Source organism: Thamnophis elegans, unplaced genomic scaffold, assembly GCF_009769535.1.
Source record: "Thamnophis elegans isolate rThaEle1 unplaced genomic scaffold, rThaEle1.pri scaffold_112_arrow_ctg1, whole genome shotgun sequence".
Classification (NCBI taxonomy): domain Eukaryota; kingdom Metazoa; phylum Chordata; class Lepidosauria; order Squamata; family Colubridae; genus Thamnophis; species Thamnophis elegans.
The window spans coordinates 5001-12789 of record NW_022473583.1 but is presented as its reverse complement, the minus strand read 5'-3'; the positions used below and the strand labels follow the sequence as shown (position 1 = coordinate 12789).

At 48.4% G+C, this 7789-nt stretch overlaps 1 long non-coding RNA gene across 1 annotated transcript; it reads left to right on the top strand.

Moving 5' to 3' along the window:
* The first annotated feature begins 328 nt into the window (after window positions 1-328).
* Window positions 329-4849, top strand: LOC116523227. Its single transcript, XR_004257056.1, has 3 exons — window positions 329-383; window positions 2957-3247; window positions 4745-4849. It is a non-coding gene; the product is annotated as an uncharacterized LOC116523227 (long non-coding RNA).
* Window positions 4850-7789: the final 2940 nt, after the last annotated feature.

The following is a 7789-nucleotide window of genomic DNA, read 5'->3' as shown; positions in this document are numbered from 1 at the left end:
CCCTTCCGGCTCCGATTGGTTTCTTACTCCAGGCGGCGCGGCCGTCGATTGGTACCGAGAGGCACGAACGCCTCTTCCCATTGGTCCCTTTTGGTTTGTTTTGGTGCGGGCAGGCGGCGCCCAAGCCGCGTTTGCTCATTGGTGGGAAAAGAGGCGTGAGCCGGACCGCCCTTCTGCTTCGCGAAACCACAGCAACAGCCCAAGCCGCGCCGAGCGATTGGACAAAGAACCTGTCTGTCTCAACTACTTCCAATTTCTATTGGTCGAGATCGGGGAGAAAGAGGCGGGGATTGGAAGCGAGGCAACCGGAAGTGCCGAGAGGCCGGAGGACCGGGGCGCTTCCGGTGCTGATGTGGCCGGAACCCCGGCGGAGCTTCGGAGCGGTGAGTCTCGGCCGCGGTCGTCGCTTCTCTCCGCCTCGAGCCTTTCCCAAGGGGGCTGCACCGCTTTGCCCTCCTGAGCCCTGGAAGAGCTGCAGGCCGAGGCCCAACCGGTGCAGCATCTCCCCCCCCCCGCTTCCTGCAGGTGGATGAGGAGCCCTGGAAGCCCCTCGGAGGGGCGGGGGGGGGAGAAGAGGAAGGGGGCTGGGGGGGACCGGCTTGCGGACCTCGGGATGCCCCCTTGAGATTCTGCTCGGTCACACACACACACACACACAGCCTGCTAGCAAGGATCAGGTTACCTGGTTGGGTGGCGAAAGGTCTACAAGGAAAGAACCAGGCTCAGAGGAAGCACCAGGGGACCCCCCCCCCCCACCTTCCCCAGCCGTCGTCCATTCTGCCCCTTCCCCTCTCCTTCCATGTGTGTGTATGTATGATGTATTATATGTATGGTGTATGTATGTATGTATATATATGCACACACCCATATCCATGTATGTATGTATGTATGCAAAAAGATGAAGGGGAGGGAGAGGAGGGAATGGGCAGACTGTGGGGTCCTGGGTGCTCTCTTGAGTTTGGTTTTATATATATATATATATATATATATATATATATATGTGTATGTGTATGTGTATGTTTATGTGTGTGTGTGTGTGGTGTACGCGCGTGCGCTATGTTTTTATATCGTATCTATCTACCTGTCTACCCACCTACCTATCATTTATATCATATGTCTGTCCGTCCGTCCGTCCATATCCATCCATCTCATCTATCCTATCTATCTATCTATCTATCTATCTATCTATCTATCTATCTATCTCTTATCTACAATTATCTATCTATCATCTGTCTGTCTGTCTGTATATCTATCTATCTATCATCTACAATTATCTATCATCTGTCTGTCTGTCTATCTATCTATCTATCATCTACAATTATCTGTCTGTCTATCATCTATCTATCTATCTCTCTCTCTCTCTATCTATCATCTACAATTATATCTATCATCTATCTGTCTGTCTGTCTATCTATCATCTCTCTCTATCTCTCTCTCTCTCTATCTCTATCATCTACAATTATCTATCATCTATCTGTCTGTCTGTCTGTCTTATCTCATCTATCTATCTATCATCTACAATTATCTATCTATCATCTGTCTGTCTGTCTGTCTATATATATCTATCTATCTATCATCTACAATTATCTATCATCTGTTGTCTGTCTGTCTGTCTATATCTATTATATCTATCTATCTATCTATCTATCTATCTATCTATCTATCTATCTATCTATCTATCTATCTATCTTATCTATCATCTATCCATTCACCCACCCATCCCCCCCCTCTCTCACACACACATCCATCTATCCACCCACTCACTATCCTTTTCTATCAATTTATGGAAAGCGTTCTGGCCCTGAAGATGTAATGAAGTAGCCCTAGTCCCAATTTGTATATGACCATAGACCCAAATAAATGACATGAACAACATGTGCCCTCTCTGCACACCTGTTCCTTTTAGGTCCATGCTCCAATTGGGACCAGGACTAGTTCATTGACTCGAGGGCCACAACACTTTCTATACATCAATAGAAAAGGAAGGCAGAATGAGTTATCAGTTAGTGACTAAACGGTGCATGATGCTCCTCTGCCATTATACATACATACATACATACATACATGCATGCATATATACATACACATACACATACATACATACATACACACACACACCTCATTGGGATGATGTGACTTAATGGAAGCAGCTAATTTGAATCCTGGCTTTAGCAGCGACTTAAAAACTGACTCTGTTCTTTGCTTTAATCCGTGAGATTAAATGCTCAGTTCTGATGAGGACTAGCGCCTTGCTTGGAACTTCCTTCCACCAGGATGTACTGTGGTTCTCCAGGATTCTGGCAGTTTAACTGTGTTAGACCATCTCTTCCTGGTTAGGGCTCTTTATACAGCCTTGGCAGTGAGAGAGCACAGAGTGGGGTAGTGGTGGGGTGGCCTAGAGGTGGAGTTCTCCTCTCACCATCAGGAGGCTGTGAGTTCGATCCTCGGTAGAGCAGTATTTCTCTCTCTAGGCACACTGAGAATGTATCTGCTGAACAAAACTCCGCATTGGCAACAGGAAGGGCATCCGGCCATTAAAACACTCTTGTTAGCCATCCAGTTGCCTTGACTCACCCTGCAAGGGATTATGTGGTTGTTAAATGATGATGAGTGAGAGTACAGAATGGATGGGATTCGGGGAATGCCTTGCAGGCGCTCTCACAAAATGGCTGGCAAGGGTTTATGCATTCATTGCGCAGTTTCCCAAACTGTTGGCTACACACAGATTTGCCAGAATATTTTTCTGGGACCTCTTGTCTCTTTTTCCTGGGCAATGGGCATATTTCATCCAGAGTCACTTGTCTGAGTCGGGAGCGGGGGTGGGTGGGGGGGTGGGGGGCTATAGAAACCCAAAGTGAATAAATTATCTAAGCAAGGGATGAATTGCAGGCCGCACTCTGGGGACGTAAATGCAGAGCTGGTGTCTGTTGTGTAGCGATTATGATTGTTGTTGCAGAAAAACTTAACGGCTGAAGCAGCTGAGTGACCCCCCCCCCCAAAAGAAGAAACCAACCTGCACCTCTGCGGCCTTTTGGAGACCCCCGGCTGCTTGCAAGCTGTGACTCCTTCCTTTTCTGGACCTTCTCTGCTCCTTTTATGCTCCAGCTGACGACCTCCTCCTTCTCCCTCTGTGCCGCGGGTTGCCTGGAGGGTGAAGATGCTCAGCCGTTTGTCAGGGCTGGCCACCACTGTCCTGCACGAGCTCTCGGGGGATGGAGAAGATGCTGGGACAGCACCGTCCCCCGCTGTAAGTCGCCTGTTGTCCCCTAGACCATTTGGCAGGAGAAAGTTCTCCAATCTCTACTTAGAAGCCTCTATAGCAATAGCAATAGCAGTTAGACTTCTATACCGCTTCATAGGGCTTTCAGCCCTCTAAGCAGTTTACAGAGTCAGCATATTGCCCCCACAGTCTGGGTCCTCATTTCACCCACCTTGGAAGGATGGAAGGCTGAGTCAACCTTGAGCCTGAGATTTGAACTGCTGAACTGCAGATAACAGTCAGCTGAAGTGGCCTGCAGTGCTGCATTTAACCACTGCTCCACCTCAGCTCTAGTAATGGAGCACCCACAACTTCTATCAGAATAGAGCTGGAAGGGGCCTTGGAGGTCTTCTAGCCCAACCCTCTGCTCAGGCAGGAAACCCAGGACCATTTCAGATAAACGGCTGTCCAGTTTCTTCTTAAAAACTTCCAGCGATGGAGCCCCCACAACCTCTGGTGGCGAGCCGTTCCCCTGGTTAATTGTTCTGACTGTCAGGAACCTCTCCTTAATTCCCTTCTCTCCTTTTTTACTTTCCATCCGTTGTTTCTTGCCTTCTGCTGCTTTGAGGGATAGGTTAATCCCCCCTCTTTGTGGCAGTCTTCTGGAGGCAACTTCCATTCCACTGGTTAATTGTTCCCACTGCAAAGGAATTTCTTCTTCGTTCTAGGTTGGATCTCTCCTTGCTTTGACGCAGGTCAACCTACAATTACAGGCCTCCTTTTATTCAAAGCCAGCCTTCTTAATTGTTCTTGAGGATGGAGGAACATTGATGAAGCAGCTGCTATAAAACTGAGCGGCTGTATAAACTATTTAAATTAATTAACTAAGGATAAAACCAGAGTCACCTTATCAGCGAGATGGGCAGCATAGATGATTATAAATAAAGGGCAGCATATCTTTAAGTATGATAAATAAAGCAGGTGCTGCGATGGCCTGGTGGTGGATTCTCTGGCCTTGCAATCAGGAGGCGCTGAGTTCGATCCAGATAGAGGCAGATATTTCTCTCTCTGGGCACAATGAGAATATACCTGCTGAATGAAACTCCGCACTGGCGACAGGAAGAGCATCTGGCCAGTCAACACATCCATTGCTCCATCCAGTTGCCCTGACTCCACCCTGCAAGGGATTATGTGATTGTTAAATGATGACGATAAATAAATAAAGCAGCAGTCAGCACCACCAATCTGTAACAGGCAACCTATTCCACATTTATGTTTAATTAATTCAATTTTGAGAGTTGCTCATTTGTGGCGGAATAGGGAGGTTGACCCTTTCGCAGCAGGGACAGCCAAAGCCACCTGGGCCTTGTGTCTGGCCTCCTTTGTGTCTCTCCCTCCCCCTTGGCAGCACTAGGTGAATGACGGGCCCTTCATGTGGTGTTCATGCGACCCCAATATCCCTGTTTGGGGATTGAGAGCTTGAAAAGCCATGGGTGACTTAGGGGCTCCGACTTCCTGTTTTTCGCCCCCCCTTCCTTTCCGCAGGGACCGGAGTTTGAACCCAGCCAGCAGAATGGGGAGGAGACCCCAGAGGACGTCCTGGAACGGCTGGCCCACATGGAGAAGCTGGTGGCGCAACTGAAGACCCTGGTGCGGAGAAGGACGCCCAGCTCCATCAGAAGGAGGCCGCGCTTCAGGTGGGTGGAAAGCAGACCAAGCCCTTTTCCCTCTGTGTGTGTGTGTGTGTGTGTGTGTGTGTGTGTGTGTGTGTGTAAGTGGGACTAGAACTCACAGCCTCCTGGGGATTGGCCCAAAGTCGCCTGTTGGCTTTCATGCCTAAGGCAGGACTAGAGTTCACAGCCTCCCGGTGAACTCACCGGGAGATGGTGAGTTCTAGTCCTGCTTTAGGCAGGAAAGCCAGCTGGGTGATTTGGGGCCAGTCCTCCTCCCTCGGCTCAACCCACCTTCCGAGAGGGGAGATAGGAGGAAGGTGTGCTGGATACGTTCTCACCTTGAGTCATTTGTAAAAGTAACAAAGGTGGGCACCTAATAACGGCAGCAAGACTGTTGGTGGCGCAATACTGGAAGAAGGAAGACTTGCCTACAATCCAAGAATGGACATTGAAAGTCACAAACTTAGCCGAGATGGCTAAAATATCGGCATATCTTAAAGATCACTCAAATGAGAGATATAAACGAGACTGGAAAAAAGGATTTACTATATACAAAATAAATATGGGACCAAGAAATTCCAGTTAGCCTATGCTTAAGATCAGAAATGATTTAAATTGTTTAAAGTTGGTTCAGCAAGAAGAAGCTAAGGTCAATGTAGAATGTCATTAATTTCTTTATTTCTTTTGTCTCAATAGATTTTAGACTGTGTTTGTTAGAAATCCATACCGTGTACGGGTTCTGGGAAGTCGGGGGGGGGGAAGGTGGAGGGAGGGAGGGGCATACAAAAAAATTGTACTTCGATGTTTTAATGATTGACGAATGATGAAATATTTGTTTTTAAAAGAAATAAAACCTTTGGAACGAGTAAAAGTAACAAAGGTGGGATATAAATCAATCAGCAAACTAGAGGGGGGGAAGTAACCTGGCCCTGCAGGAGTCGCCCCCCCCCCCCAACCGTCCCCAGGCAATGAGCTTTTCCTTCTGGGCTGAAAAGGCTCCCCCTGGATCTTTGGTCCACCTGGGACCGCACCCTGGGCTCCCTCCTGCAAGGGTCACACCTGCCCCTCAACCCCTCCCCCGAGCCCTCGCCCCGCGCGTGACGTTCTGGTCCGCCTACAGGAGGAGCGGCAGGCGGCCGATGCGAAGCTGCTGAAGCTGAAGATGCAGGCTAAAGTGAAGGTGGCCAACCTGAACAAGCACATCGAGGAGCTGACGGCCCAGGGAGGGGCAGCCCCTGCAGAAGGGCCGCTGGAAGGGCCCCCGCCTCCTGTCCAGGTGAGCCCCCTCCCCTCCGCAGGGACTAAGTTACCATCTCCAAGCTGTGTGGGACAAAGGAGCGTCTTTCCTGCAGATCAGCTGTTCCTACTGAGGTCTTTCCTGGCTTCTGCGCTCTGGGGAGAGGCTCCCAAATAAGCCGCGTGGCTCCTTCCTGCCCAGAGACCCTCTGCCCACTTCCGCTGGCAAACTTACTCCCTTCTGATAACACGTGGCTCCAGGGACGCTTGGCTTAAAACGTGAAAACATTTGAAAAGCCCAGGGCTGCCTATCGTCAATAGATTATACGCCATTAAGTAGAAAAAAGGGGGAAGAGGGGAGGAAAATAGGATAACAGTATATAAGTATATTCAAAAGTAAGATACAAACATAATCAGGATAGATTTGAGAAGGAAAGGGAACAAGAAATGATATTTAACTATTTTTGGGTCTGTGGAAATACCACCCCAAGGAAATAAAAAAATGAAGAGCCGGAAGAGACGCCTACAACAATAGAAAAAGAAAAGAAGAGAGCAGGAGAGGAGAGGAAAAGGAGGGAAGGAAGATAGAGGTGAGGAGAGGAAGAGGGAAGGGAGAAGGAGAGAGGGTAGGAAGGGGATGAAGAGGAAGAGAGGAGTAGGGGAGAGGGAAGGGAAGAAGGAAGGGAAAGGAGAGGAGGAAGGGAGGAAGGAAGTAGAGAAGGGAGGGAGGGAGAAAAGAAAGAGAAAAGAAGGTGGTGTCAAAACAGGCGAGGGATGGTAAGCAAAGCAACCCAAATGGCATGTTATAACCCTGTAAAAGGAATGAGAGATGCATAAGAATGACAAATGTAAAAAAGAGTAATAACTATGTGAATGTATACTTATAATTGTATAGAGAGAACAAAAATAAAAAATAAAAAAACTTTTCAGAAGAAAAAAAAAAAGTCCAGGGCTGTCTAAGCTTCCTCCAAAAACTCCTGACTGTCTTCTGCACCATCAGGGTGAGGGGTCGGCGGATGAGACGGGCGCACTCCAGAGGCAGCTTCAGGAGCAGGAAGAAGCGATGAGGGAGCTCCGAGGGCAGCTGGAGGAAGCGATGGGAAGACTCGGTGATGCCAGGACCAGGTGGGGAATCCGCGATGCCCATCTGGGCTTTTGGGGGGGGGAGGAGGGGGGTGTTCTGACTTCTTGGGATCTTCTCAGGCTAATATGGCAAGGGGAACGTAAAACCTGTTAGGTAAGCTCCCCGTTGGGAGAGCGAGTGCGTTCAGAGAAGGGTTGTGAGAGTGGTGTTGGAGAACACACAAACCAGCATACAGAGACACTACAGTTTAAATAGGCTTTTACTTTGGTGGAAATAGAGGTATCAGTCTATCAAACAGTCCAAGTCATACACGGATAAGACAGTCAGTCATCAACGTCTTTCAGTTAAGGGATAATCCAAATAACATAGTCCATAATCATACAAACAGTCCGGTACACAAAGTTTGCGAGCAGTTGCAAAACTTACAATAGCTCACGCTGATCACAATATGGCACTTCTAACAGCCAGCTTCCAAACACTCAGATCAGATCAGCATCTAAGAGTGATTTGGCTCCCTCTTATGGCCGATTGAGGAAACAGCAACCAATCACATTTACAGTATGATTTAAAGAAACAGGTACAGCATTGTTACCTGAT